This window comes from Triplophysa dalaica, chromosome 8, assembly GCF_015846415.1.
Source record: "Triplophysa dalaica isolate WHDGS20190420 chromosome 8, ASM1584641v1, whole genome shotgun sequence".
NCBI lineage: Eukaryota > Metazoa > Chordata > Actinopteri > Cypriniformes > Nemacheilidae > Triplophysa > Triplophysa dalaica.
The window spans coordinates 23662485-23675351 of record NC_079549.1 but is presented as its reverse complement, the minus strand read 5'-3'; the positions used below and the strand labels follow the sequence as shown (position 1 = coordinate 23675351).

The 12867-nt window shown below is 37.9% G+C and overlaps 1 protein-coding gene across 2 annotated transcripts in view; it reads right to left on the bottom strand.

Moving 5' to 3' along the window:
* Positions 1-12492, bottom strand: part of b3galt1b (UDP-Gal:betaGlcNAc beta 1,3-galactosyltransferase, polypeptide 1b) — a 107811-nt gene extending 95319 nt beyond the window's left edge. The window contains exon 1 of one of the 2 annotated variants that reach the window (XM_056755195.1): positions 12445-12492. The gene's annotated coding sequence lies outside the window, so the exon portion shown is untranslated. The remainder of the gene's footprint in view (positions 1-12444) is intronic. The other variant, XM_056755196.1, reaches the window with a different exon arrangement.
* Between the last annotated feature and the right edge of the window lie 375 nt (positions 12493-12867).

Sequence of the window (12867 nt, the reverse complement as noted above, 5' to 3'; positions counted from 1 at the left end):
CACTGACACACTCACAGCGTGACAGACATTCAGATAAAACTTCATCAAAAGAAGTGCAATTCCAAGAAAATATCACTGCATTTCAAAAACATTTTACGAGTTGGCTAATTCGAATGAATCCGTAGAATGTGAATCGTACAAAAACGTACAATTATTAGAAAAACACTATACTGAAGCCCCTCCCCTAAATCTAATGTCGCTGACACTAAAGCAAATTATACGACAATAAACAAATGTGATTGTACGAATTGATTCAAATTAGTCAACTCGTAAAATAGTTACGAATAGCCATGAGGTTAAGTTGCAACAACCCAACACTGAAACACTCACAGCGTGACAGACATTCAAATAAAACTAAATCAATGCAATTCCAAGACAATTTTACAGAATTTCAAAAATATTTTACAAGGTGACTAATTCATTTGAATTCAAATGATCTTATTCGTACGCTTCACTACGACCTGCTTTCATGCCGGTGATGAGCAGGTTTAGAGGCGGAGCTTCATTCATGCTTTTTTTTTACATCATACAAATTCACATGAAATCTAATTCCTGTGACACCAAGCTGATGATTCTAACCCGCATAACATCTCGGATCTACAAAACAATGTAATGCTTGTCTGACAGACACTGACACTGAAACATTTTTAGCTTAAAGATGTCACTTCACACTATTTGCGTTCCCTGAAAAGCAACTGTTTAGCCGAAAGATGATAATACATGCATTAAGAAACACGTAAAATAACAGAGAAATAGAAGTTAGAATGAAAAAGTGTTTGAACCTGTTACTCTGAACAAAGAGAATATTTTATCATGAGGATAAAAAAATAAAATAGAGAGAATGGAAACTGACCGTTATGATAAAGAAAAGGAGAATGTTTTTAATACCAATGAAACGAATGCATTGCTTTTATCCTCACAGCTTCTAAAATGAAGTGAAGACTGATATCTCACTGTTTTCTCTGTACATCAACAATAGTACCTTGAAATACAATCCAATTCATCATCACGTTTGTAGTTCTCTTACACAGACCTTTGTACTACATGAAACCCAGCAAATTTAACAATAACAGATTATCAGATGAATGAACTCCACGCACAAACAATAAGTTATCAGACGTGAGAAAATCAACGTCAACAGTTGAAGAAAAATGGCAAATGCAATGCACAACAATGATTCATACTGAGGAAACAAAATGAAACAGAATTCGAACATAGCTTATAAAGAAAAAATATTTGAAGACTACAATTTAGCTCTCAAGGACCCCATTTTTGATAGAGGACGGACCGCCTGAAAGTGCAAGCAGGACCACGGGACAAATCTGTAAATAAGGCTCAGCGCTGTCTCTCTCAAGCGTCAGTATAACGCTTGAACTTCTCCCGAAGGAAATCAGCTGATGTGAAAGACGCTTTCTAATCGCTATCATGGTAAACTGGGGAACATTTAAGCAGGAGAGAGAGAGAACCTCTGGTGTGTAACAGAAACCGTCTAGTTGACCCTTTTCTGTATTCATCGCCTGTTTTACGAGCTGCACGGTGTAGTTAAGAGGGACAGAGAGAAAAAAACTCGACCGCAAGCTGCTAATACTCGGGCCTGCCTTGGGAAATAGGCAACCTCAATTTGGAGGATCGGAGCAGCTTCTGTATTATTGAATAGCGGAGAGCACTCTCATTCCTGACAGCTACACTATCGCCCCATGTCACCGGTATGAGGAGGAACACTGGGAGAGCCACAAACTGCATGACGTGTACAATACATTCCTGTAATGCATTCACACTTGATGTATCTGAGCCGGCGATGTATCGATCACGATGATTTGTGAAACAAATACTCAGAGGGCTAATGAGTCTTACACAACAAGCACTTAACTTCAACACAAACATGCTTTTGACTGATGATGTCAATGAGCTTTAGACACTGCCATGAATTGTTTTTACATCGAAATTTCTCAAAACATAAATTAGCACTTACAAATGCTTTAAATTAAAGGCAAAAGTATCAGGTAAGGAAAGAAAATCAATTTGTTTTAAGAGATTTTTTCTCTCAACTACTGTTTTTAATCAATGTTTTACTTAGGCCTACTTGACTTCATTTTAAAACATATTTCATACTCTACTCCCCTGAATCTGATAAATACATGTCGATTTTTTACATTGAATGCTTAAGCTCATAAATTATAAATTAGTCAAGTATCTCCCACCTGTGAAAATAGATCAATGTTTCTAAACCAAGATGACTTAAAATGATTTTAAATAAAACAAACACGCATTAAAATAATTTTCTTAGTGTTTGGTTATTTTTATTATAAATATTAAAATATTTATTATTATTTTTTTAGGATATTTTAGTGTTTACAATAGTATGCTATATATATACATTCCTAGGTGTAGTAAATTGTAATAAACTGTAGTATATAATAGAAAAAATTACTACAATTTATGAATATATTCTATGGTGTACATGTACTGTATATATATATATATATGAAGAAAATTTGATAAATCATGTTTTTTTATTATGTTATCGTGTTTTATGGTGTCTTATTCTGTAAATTTGTTCTGTAATTGTTCTGTTTCTGTAATCTTCAATCAAAGCAAACCAACTGCAGTTTGATCAATATTAATTTGAATGCACAATAAAAAACATGTTTTTTTGAAACTTTTTAATTTTAATCTCATTTTGGAACCAAACTCTTCATATGCATGTATATGTATAATAAAATTTTGACTTATCTCATTCTTTGGAAAAAAGCATTTGCCAAACAAATAAATGTAAAGTTACTATGGTACGGTTCAAAAACACTATTTTATATACTACGGTTTGCAACGGTAAATAAAAAAACTGAGGAATATTGTGAGTGGAGAAGCTTTCTTTAGACATTGTTGTAAACAATTGGTTGGGAGGTCTTGAAGTCACAGGAGCTGTTTGGAGACGGCTGGTGGGTCAATACAGCTCAGTGTTTTACTCGGACAGCTCTCTATCCACAGGCATAAACAAACGTCTGTTCTTTCAGAATCGCCCACGGCGTGATGACCGTGCAATAAAGAGCGTGCATGGGCATTGACTCCTGACACACGAGTGAAGATGATTTCTGCTGCTGAACGATCACATTGCATCATGGTGTCTGGGTGTCTTCCGCAGGGCTCGGGTGATGTGTCACTCCACTCTCATTAGTATGCCAAGGGTGGTGCACCTGATGTTAAGGTTCACACTCCAGAGGTTTGATTACAAATGTCTTTTTTCAAACGCTGTGTTCAAGAACAAAGAAACTGAGGGATTGCTTAAGAACAAGAGGAGACGGGTTGTGTTGCGTTTGAAATGCCTGTGGTCTCGATGCATATAACCATCAGTGTGACAGCGTTCAAGAACACTTTAAACTCGGCCGTTTACTTTCTTCAAGCACATGTCTGGTAACTTTACAGACCGGTGCACATTCACAAACGTGTCAAAAGTTTACAAGCACAACAATGATTATTTGTTTATGGCGTGAACCTCACATATTTTGATGAATTAAGCGTTTAGTCTATCACGATGAATTGTTATACCAACCGCTGTAAACACGACAGATTACTTCTTAGATCAGACCGTTGAAGAACACGACACGCAAGTCTCGCGGAAATCCTGTGAAATTCAACCAATCAGATGACGACTTTGAACGTGCTAAAGTGTTTCAATAAAAGTCGTATGGCCAACAGTCCGTGGACGTCCGAGACTAAAAGACATCAAACAACTGCTGCTAGACATTCGTCAAAATATCTTCTTTTGAGTTCCACTGAATATAGAGACATACTGTACAACATGAGTATAAATAAATGATGAGAGAATTTGTATTTTGGGTGTACTATCCCTTTAAGCACAAATACCTTCTTGGGCCACTATAACAAATGATCGGTGATACAGATTATTTATAATTTAAAACTTTATCTCAAACTGTATTTACATCATAATGTATGTGGCTGTATGGATAACAGAACTAAGACTTCTCACTTTCTAGATGTCAGGTGAGTACGTAGCATTAGATGTACAGTCGGTGGTTCAAGACAGACTGGGGTTAAAGTAAATCTCATAACCGTGGCAAACGTTACGTGTGTGATTCTGGGCCTCTTGAGTTATTGCGCGTATTCGAGGAGCAGTCAGGCTCTCATTGGTAATAAATTGCAGTGCTCAATATCCGATCCGCGAGGTGTCAGTTATGAAGACTGGACTTGGCACGGGATTTGTTTTCGCTTCGTGAAGCGGCTTGCCTTGCCGGCTCTCCAAGAACATTGATTGCCCTTTTCTTTTCCCCTTTTCCTTGAGAGATACAGTAATGTGGCAGTAACTGGTCATAATGGAATAAAACGGCCTTGAAAATGGGCGGTAATCACTTAGAGGTCATTTCGTCGGGAGTCCATCTGCTGGTGTGGAGCAATGATGCAGGATGCATCTCTGCACTTAGTGTCACACAGCCAGACTACAAGCGAGGAGGCCACGGTTACCATAGTTACACATTCATTCCCACGAGGAAGACGGGACGAGATAGCGGAGAAATTTCAATGTTTTTGCAATGAAAAACATCTTCACTTCATAAAACGCTTCCTCAAATTAAACCATAAGTTCAGTTTTATTTATATGGCGCTTTTCATTGTTTCAAAACTTTACAGGATGAACGACAAAACAAATAAACATTAGTACAAGTATTAAAATAACAAGGGTCCGTCCACAAAAACAGCCTCGTTCCATGTTATAAACATTGTCAAACTGTGGAATATTCTGTGTATTTCTGACGCAGAAAAACTAGTTCACTCCATTTATGACTTCAAGAATTGATTATTGTGATGCACTACTTAGTGTTTGTCCTGCATCATCATTACACAAATTACAGTTAGTTCAAAATGCAGCCGTTCAAGTCTAGAAAATTTGACCACATAACGCCAATTGTATCCTTCCTACACTGGCTACCCAGTAAGTACCTATAGATAGATAGACTATAAAGTACATCTGTTAATGCTTGTAGATGCTTTTATGCTTGTTTGGCCGAGCAGGCCAGAAAACACAATGTTTACAAGAATCCTGGTGTGCTTATGAAAGAAAAATCACAGATGAGATCTCTTTAATATGTCAATTATTTCTCAGATATTAATGAGATTAAATAGAGAGAAAATTCATCAAGTTTCATCTGTGTCTCCAAATTTTCAGAACCAGAGACATGTCACTAAAATGGGAGTTTGAGCAGAGATGTCAACAATGTGTCAAACTGAACTTAAGTTTGTAAAGTCTGCAATCAAGTCAATATTATTGAATTATAAACTCTAACATTTCTCATCAATTTTACCCAAATTCAGATTATTTGATTGTCCTCTACAATCTACAATCTACTTTTATTTCACACCTCCACACTCTTCATGTGTTTTAATAATTACACTTATTAAAGACTAAATTGAATACTCAAATGAAACACAACGAAGAACTTTATCAAATCTCCTGAGATACGAAGAAGCAGTGTGAGTCTACTTCGATGGCCGTGAGATCTCAGGCTCACACAAGCCTCCAATGACCGGCCATTAATCAATGATAATAAAACGGCGACAGTGCATTGTAAACATTGATCGTCTGTTTATTTAAGGTGACCGGGGAGAAAGAACAGTAAAACCGAATGGGCATTGATCTCCTCTTAGCCGATTTTAAAACCAAACCTCATCAAGTAAAGACACACATAACAGCACTGCTCCACGACAACAGAGACAATCATAGAGGCAGAATTCAGTCTCCTGGCATTGCTGAAGAGAAAGAATCTGTCTGTCAAGTACTAAAGAATGACTGGCAGGCGCAGCAGTGCCGTCTAAAACCATTTATTTAAAAATCTTCACTGTTAAGAAACAGTTTCTTGGACCCTTCAACCCCGCCAAACTGCCTTCCCATGATGCTCTCCAGAAACTCATTTCATAATTTTCCATCCTGACCAAAAGTCAGACGGTATTTCCGATATCTCAGCTCAATCAACACAGTGCACGCCAATGACACTGCAAGAGCTACAACACAACATCATTTGCAGCTTATTTTGACCAAAAACCTCTCAACACAGTTTTATGAAGTATTTGATGCAACACTGAAAAAATACTATATTATTTACTATAGTAAACTATAATTGTAACTGTAGTAACTACTTACTACAAAAATTGAAAAGTTTCCGTTCAGACAAGGTATAAAGTTTCTGATCTACAAATATTTATGTATCTGACAGCACAAAATTACCCACAAAAATATAAGTGTTACATACTTTACAAGTGTTAAATACTTTAGTAAATAAACTGCAGTAAAATTCTTACTACGGTGTTTTGAATCTTACTATAGTAAATATCAAACAGCTTTAAATAGAGTTTATAAAATACCATAATTATTACCACAGAATACTATGGTGTACTATAGTAATTTTACTAAACACAACTATTTACAACAGTTCGAAATTAGTACTTACTAATATTATTTTATAGAAACATAACGAGACCCAAATGACACAATTGTTGACATACAGCATACAGCTATAAAATGAAAAGTCTCCATTTCTTCATACTGCTATCTTGGAGAAAGAACTGAAGAGAGACATTGTCTGTGATCACACCAATCACATAAATGAAACATTTTTGTCATTTTTGCATCGTGTATTTTAAAAGCCACCAAAATGTACCAACAGTGCAAATGACTGCCAACAGTTGGCCCGGTTAACTTCATTAAAAACATTTTTCAGTAATACAATCATAATAAAAATTTTATAACATAAAAACGTCATCCGCGAAAAGCTACCCCAGTGCCACACAGGCAAAAAAACTTAAATCTTTCTCGTATTGTCTGCATAGACTTCAAAAGACAAACACTTTATAAATCCCATGGATCATTGTTAGATTTAGAAAAACACATTCTGGTGGAACGAGATTAGAAAAATCTCATCATCCAGTTTTACCGATACCATCGGCACAGAATGATGACGTGGAGATTATCACCACCACACGAACAGACAACATACAGTCTGATAAATCCGTTTTTATTTTTCTTCAACATAAATCCTAACTGGATTAATACAACAGCCTTTCATCGTCCTTTCTCTCAGCATTTCGTCTGCCTCTTGTCATTATCTTATTTGATGTGTTTTTGCCTGTGTGATATTTCAAAGGCGGTACACAGAGACATCTGTCAACGTTCACGTCAGTTAGAGGGTAACAAAGTGACACACGTTCTGTGACGAGCAGATAAATCCAAAGGCAAGCCAAGGTTATCCGGCGGGAACATCGCTTTTGATCAGGTGCAGAATTATTCTTTACCTCCACACGGTGTACTAGTATGACATAAGCATGCAGACCGGCTCTCTGGATGAGTAATCTCACTCTCTATCCACATATCTGAGTCCCTGAAAAGACCTTCTGTATAAAACACAGATCTCAGGTGCTTTGGGGATCGGTTCTGCAGAGATGAATATGGTAAAATCCTCTTCTGTAAACCGATGTGGCCCGACGCTGTTGCATTCTGTCAGTTCCGGTAACAGCAGGAAATCAAACAGCAGACAGAGACCGCACTCACGTTGAACTGTTAGCAGCGGGAGAAGAGAGAGTGAGATCTGACAGAGAATTTAAGAGACATCACTGTGGGACCGTAAGCTACATTAGCCAGGGTATGTTTGGACAGATGGAGGCAAAGCTGCATATTTTCCCCATGTGTGCTCAGATTCAGAGCGACATGGAGATAAGTGAGGCTTAAATATGGGAAATTCCATCGTGGTCGTGGGATAAAATGCTTTTCATCTTATGTCATTTGCCAGATGACATGACATCTTGTGACATTCTGGGTACTAAACCGTGAAGGGTCTGATGAGAAGAGACCTTTTTCATCATATCAGTCACAGCGAATCATCTTCTATCAGACACAGTCAAACATAAATATGTGAAGAAGAACATGCCTCGGTTTAAATATCACCCAAAAACTAATAAGTATTGAACTTTGGAGAAATATGTGTGAATTATTCTAACTTTTTTTACTAAAACGATTAATTCAATTATAGGCCTAAACATTATTTTTGAAAGTGGAAATGAAAAAAAATTGTTTAGCAGAGATACTAAAATTGCTAACTAAAAATAAAACTAAAATGTTGATAAAATAAATTCTATTTATCTGGGAACATAAAAAATTTAAAAAGACAAAAGAAAATAACAAAAATTCAAAAAATGTAACAAAAATTGACTTATATTGATTATATTGATTTATAAACTACAATTAACTAAAAACATATATATATCAACTTTGATATACACAACTGTTTACTTTACTGAAATCGTTATGTTTTCATGAACCTTCTGATGTGAGCGTGTATGCTTTCTTTATATAATAATTTAAATAAAAATTGACATTGCAAAATTATTAAGCACATTCTCAATGTTATAACTGGGAAGCAAAGAAATAATTCCCATGTCCGCAAAGCAAACAATCACCTCAAAAGCCAAATAACCTTTAATTTATCCATTTACAGTTAATTATGATCCAGTTCTTCAAAGCTTTCGTGAGACTCACAAACTAAATCCAAAACTTTAAAGCATCATGAGCCCCTGCAAACTCTAAAATCTCCAGTCCATTTCACAGTGACTTTATTTAGACTGAGGAGTGGGATGTCGACCTTTTGTTAGATGATGTTCTGCGGAAAAAGAGCAAAGAGGCGTTAGTGGTTCAAATCCCGGCTGTGAAATATTTCCGACGTACCCCACAGCAAGCCATTTAATCCGAACTGCTTCACTGTTATCCATTTAAATAAATGGGGAAAATGTAATCCGTTGCCTTGCATAAGAGCTTTACTTACTGAGAGCTGGGGGGGTGAACGTAAAAACTGCATTATGCTTTAAGTGTGGCCCTTGCATAGTAAAAAGCCTCTCATGCATTCAGGTATAGTTACGCATGCCAACCGGGCTGACGTGACTCAGCTCAGACAGGTCAAAGCGCTTGGATGCATTTACAACAAGAACACGTCAGGAGTGCACACATGGCTGAATGGATGAATCTCATTGGGATGTGAGGAGGTTCATTTATATCCAGGTGGTGTGATTTCGCTAGCGGTGCCAAGCGGAATCGCAACTAATGGATAGCTCTTTCTCCAGACGACTTCTTGGTCTGGTCTTTGTGGTTAAAAAAAGACATTATTTAGCAATTCAATTTGGTGCCACAAGTGAGGCGGAGATGATACGCTTCACCTATTACCGCCATCACTTGCAATGAACGGGTGGGATGAACGCTCCTCACGAGACCTGAAAAAAGCAACGTCGTTGTGCGTTAATTGATAATTAAAAGATTATTAGAGTGCTACATGTTCTCTATCCCAGAAGTGGCGTCAGGAGAATCATTCCGATGAGCGAGACAACAACAGCGACCTGTTTTATTTGGAGATCATTAGGAACCTTCAGCAGTGAGATCATTACAGCTCGCCCTCGCTTAACACCCTTTTTGTCTGCAGCGAGTCTCCCCGGAGAAAACCTTTAAACAGAGCGTCAAGAGATGGTTCGCTATTTTCTGACAAATTAAAGGAGACTGGAAATATAGCAGAATAATGAGCTGATTTAACACACGCAAGAAGATTCCAAACCAGACTCCTAATAAGTGCAAAGCTGCCATTGCGTTCTGGCTGGGAAATCTAATTTCTTCAAAAAGACTACACCGATATTGTCTGAAACTCGTTGGTACGGTCACAACGTGAAGGAATGTTTGCTCGTGCAAAAAAATGAAGAATTACTCCAGCTATTTCATTAGAACAATGGCACAACAAACTCAAATAAGTGAAAGTCATTCCTGTCCCACGCTTGGAATTAATTTCACACATCGATATTCTCGGTCTGCGCTTGCGGTGGGGCGTAATGCCACTGCATGTCAATGCGGAGTAATCAATTAGATCTGCCTGTTATTGAAGCTTTTCTAAGACTTGATCGATCAGTCAATGTCGAGCAACCGGGCTCAAAACAGCAATTAAAACACAGCGAAAGAGAAAGACTGCACACTAGAGGCTGTGTGTTTAGGGTATGTGGTCGTCCTCCAAAGAGACATTTCTGACATTTTCGTTTTCAGACACTCGCTTAACAATAACAAAAATTATTGCATTTAGAGCTTAAAACTGCATTTATTTCCCTCCAAGGAAACCTGTTCTCCAGGGACTCAAGGCAACCACAAAAACGAAAGGAATAAGAGATGCGGCTCAAAATCCAGGTCTGACAAGTTCTAAAGCACACCTGGGACTTACAGAGAAATCTCTGATATGTAGAGTTCCCCTTCGGGAGTCGACTCACAGAAGCACATTCTAAAAAATACAAGACCGTCTTTGCCAAGACCGTCTTTAGTTGCCAAGGTCACAAAGGCGAATTCAATGCGTCAGCACAATTCATATTGGATTTCAAATAAACCGAGAGAAAGCGTGAGCGAGCACCCATTCTTCAGAAGGAGACAAGTGACTTACTTCCTTTGATTTGGCTTGAAGAAAAACGCCTGGCCGGAATGATCCTCATCAGACACGTATTTTGCTTTCCCAACCAAGAGGGCAGCGAGAGAGCCGCAGTAAAGAGAACAAGAGGATTTAGAGGAGCAACACAACCACTACTGTCAGTCTTCAGTGTGTCAGAGATCATCCACAAAAACAGTCGATGTTGCTGAGCATATGGCTCATTATACCAACACGTCTCTCATATACATATGTGGAAAAATGACTTTGACACTGAACAGTTGGAGCCATCTTTTCGAAGAAAACATAATACTTTATTCTGTTTTTTATTTTATGTGATTAGGTTATGTCTCAACCCAGGTGACATTGTTTCAAAACATACCATTGTAGTGTAGAGTCAAAAGAGATAAAATATTTTTCAAAGAAACATCTGGTCTCATGACCTTGTAATGTCAAATTAAACTGTAAACCTGTCAACTCGTGTTACATTCCCAAAGGCACAATTATGTTGTATATAATGCATACAAATACATAAATTTAGTTAGGATGACACAGTGCAATTTAGTAAAAAAGGTCTAATATCTTCCATCGTCCTTCAACCGAATTTGAAGCAGCACCTAATTCATAGAGTAGAATGACCCATTTAATGTTCAGACGTTCAGGCACTGTACGAGAGTTTAGATTGCATATTTTAGTTTCATTACTGAAGAATATTTTCTCTACTGAGGGATGTGTCGTTCTGTAATGGTAAGTTCAAACGACACACATTTCCCCACGAGGATGACTTTAATCCAAACATGCTGGTAAAAGTCAGTGATCATAAGTGGGCGAGTTTTGACCGACCAGCAATCACATCATTACTTTTCCATCATTAACAGAAAACCCATCCTCAAGTCAACTGACTATAACGTAGAAAAATGAATTATGCATGTCAGAATGATAGAGTCAAAACACTATCTAACACGAAAGATCTGGTCAATTTTCCTTTCAGAAATGCAGCATATGGTTTAAAAGACAAGATGATCATATCCAGTCTCTTTAGGTCTTCAACAGCGGATAAAAGAAAAAAGACAGTTCAAATATCAATGTACTGGGAGAACAGGCGATGTAATCATCTTTTCACTTTTCTCTAGATGTCAGTGAAGATATTTTTACTGGGGCTATGATCAAAACCATTTATGTACATTCGGTTTTGCAAGGCAGTAATCGATCAAACGTTTAGATTTCCAACAAGTGGGAAAGAGAGAACACCTTGGTACTCTTAAATAATATATACTACAGTTTTGACAGTTAACCTATCAAATATAGTACTGTGGTAAAATGCCAAAAAAGATACTTAATATCACAAAACACATAGGTTACATAAAAAGATGTCAAAGGGCCAAAAAAGACACAAACAGTCCTTTAAGATACGTCAATTGCACGTTTTTTTTTTACACACTATTGAACTAATATCGCAGTACATAGCCTACAGTTATATCTGTAATCTGCATTTATTTAATAAACTGAGCATGCATATGCAATTAGCATTACTGAACAATCTGAATAATAATAAAAACGTGAACAAAGGCGCGAGTTTAAAAACCAAGCGACACTTAATAAAGTCAGTAAACACACAAATACCCATGCACACATCTAAGTGAAGAGAAACCAACACGCACGGACAGTCAAGAGTAGTGAAGATGTGTATTGACGCTTCAGCACCACGGACAGCGAAAGAACAGCACACTATATAGACAGCAGAAACATTTCAATCGAGACGATTCAGTACCACGGACAGCGACATTAAAGTACACTACAGAGAGAGCACGAGCACGCGCGCTCAGTCAGCCGCTTCTGACCCCACACACACTTCAGCGTCCTAAAATCCGTCCTATCACAAAGCGAGGTCAACTCCAGGATTCATGTGCAAACCACAGCACTCGATGACAAAGGAGTTCTCACGCAGTCGGCTGAGTTCTGAGCTTTGACTGTAAAGTGATAGAAACACGTTTAAACCTACCGGTGCTGTCGCCTCCATCCTCCGGAGTTTCGCTGCTGTCGCTCCGAGTGCGTGCGCGCGAATGAGCCCGAACCCTCTGCGCCACGAAACCTGATGGTGGAATATCTGACGCGACACGAAGGCCGTCCAATCAGGTCGCTCTTCGGTGGACGCGGAGCCAATCGGCGATGGGAAAAAGCGATCTGTTTAACATAGCAAGGTTGATTGACGTTGTGAAAAAATGCGAGAGTGATTAGAGAAGAAAACTGCCGAGAAGTGAACAAAATATATACAGAGATATGCAAAGATTAGAGTTTATCGATCATCTTCACTTATCTGTGATGTGTTGTGTCTGTGCAAAGGGTTAAAAAGCCCACTATTGGACTCCAAGACTTGGACAAAAATATTTGTGCAATTTAAAGCTCTTTGCAAACTCATTCAGAT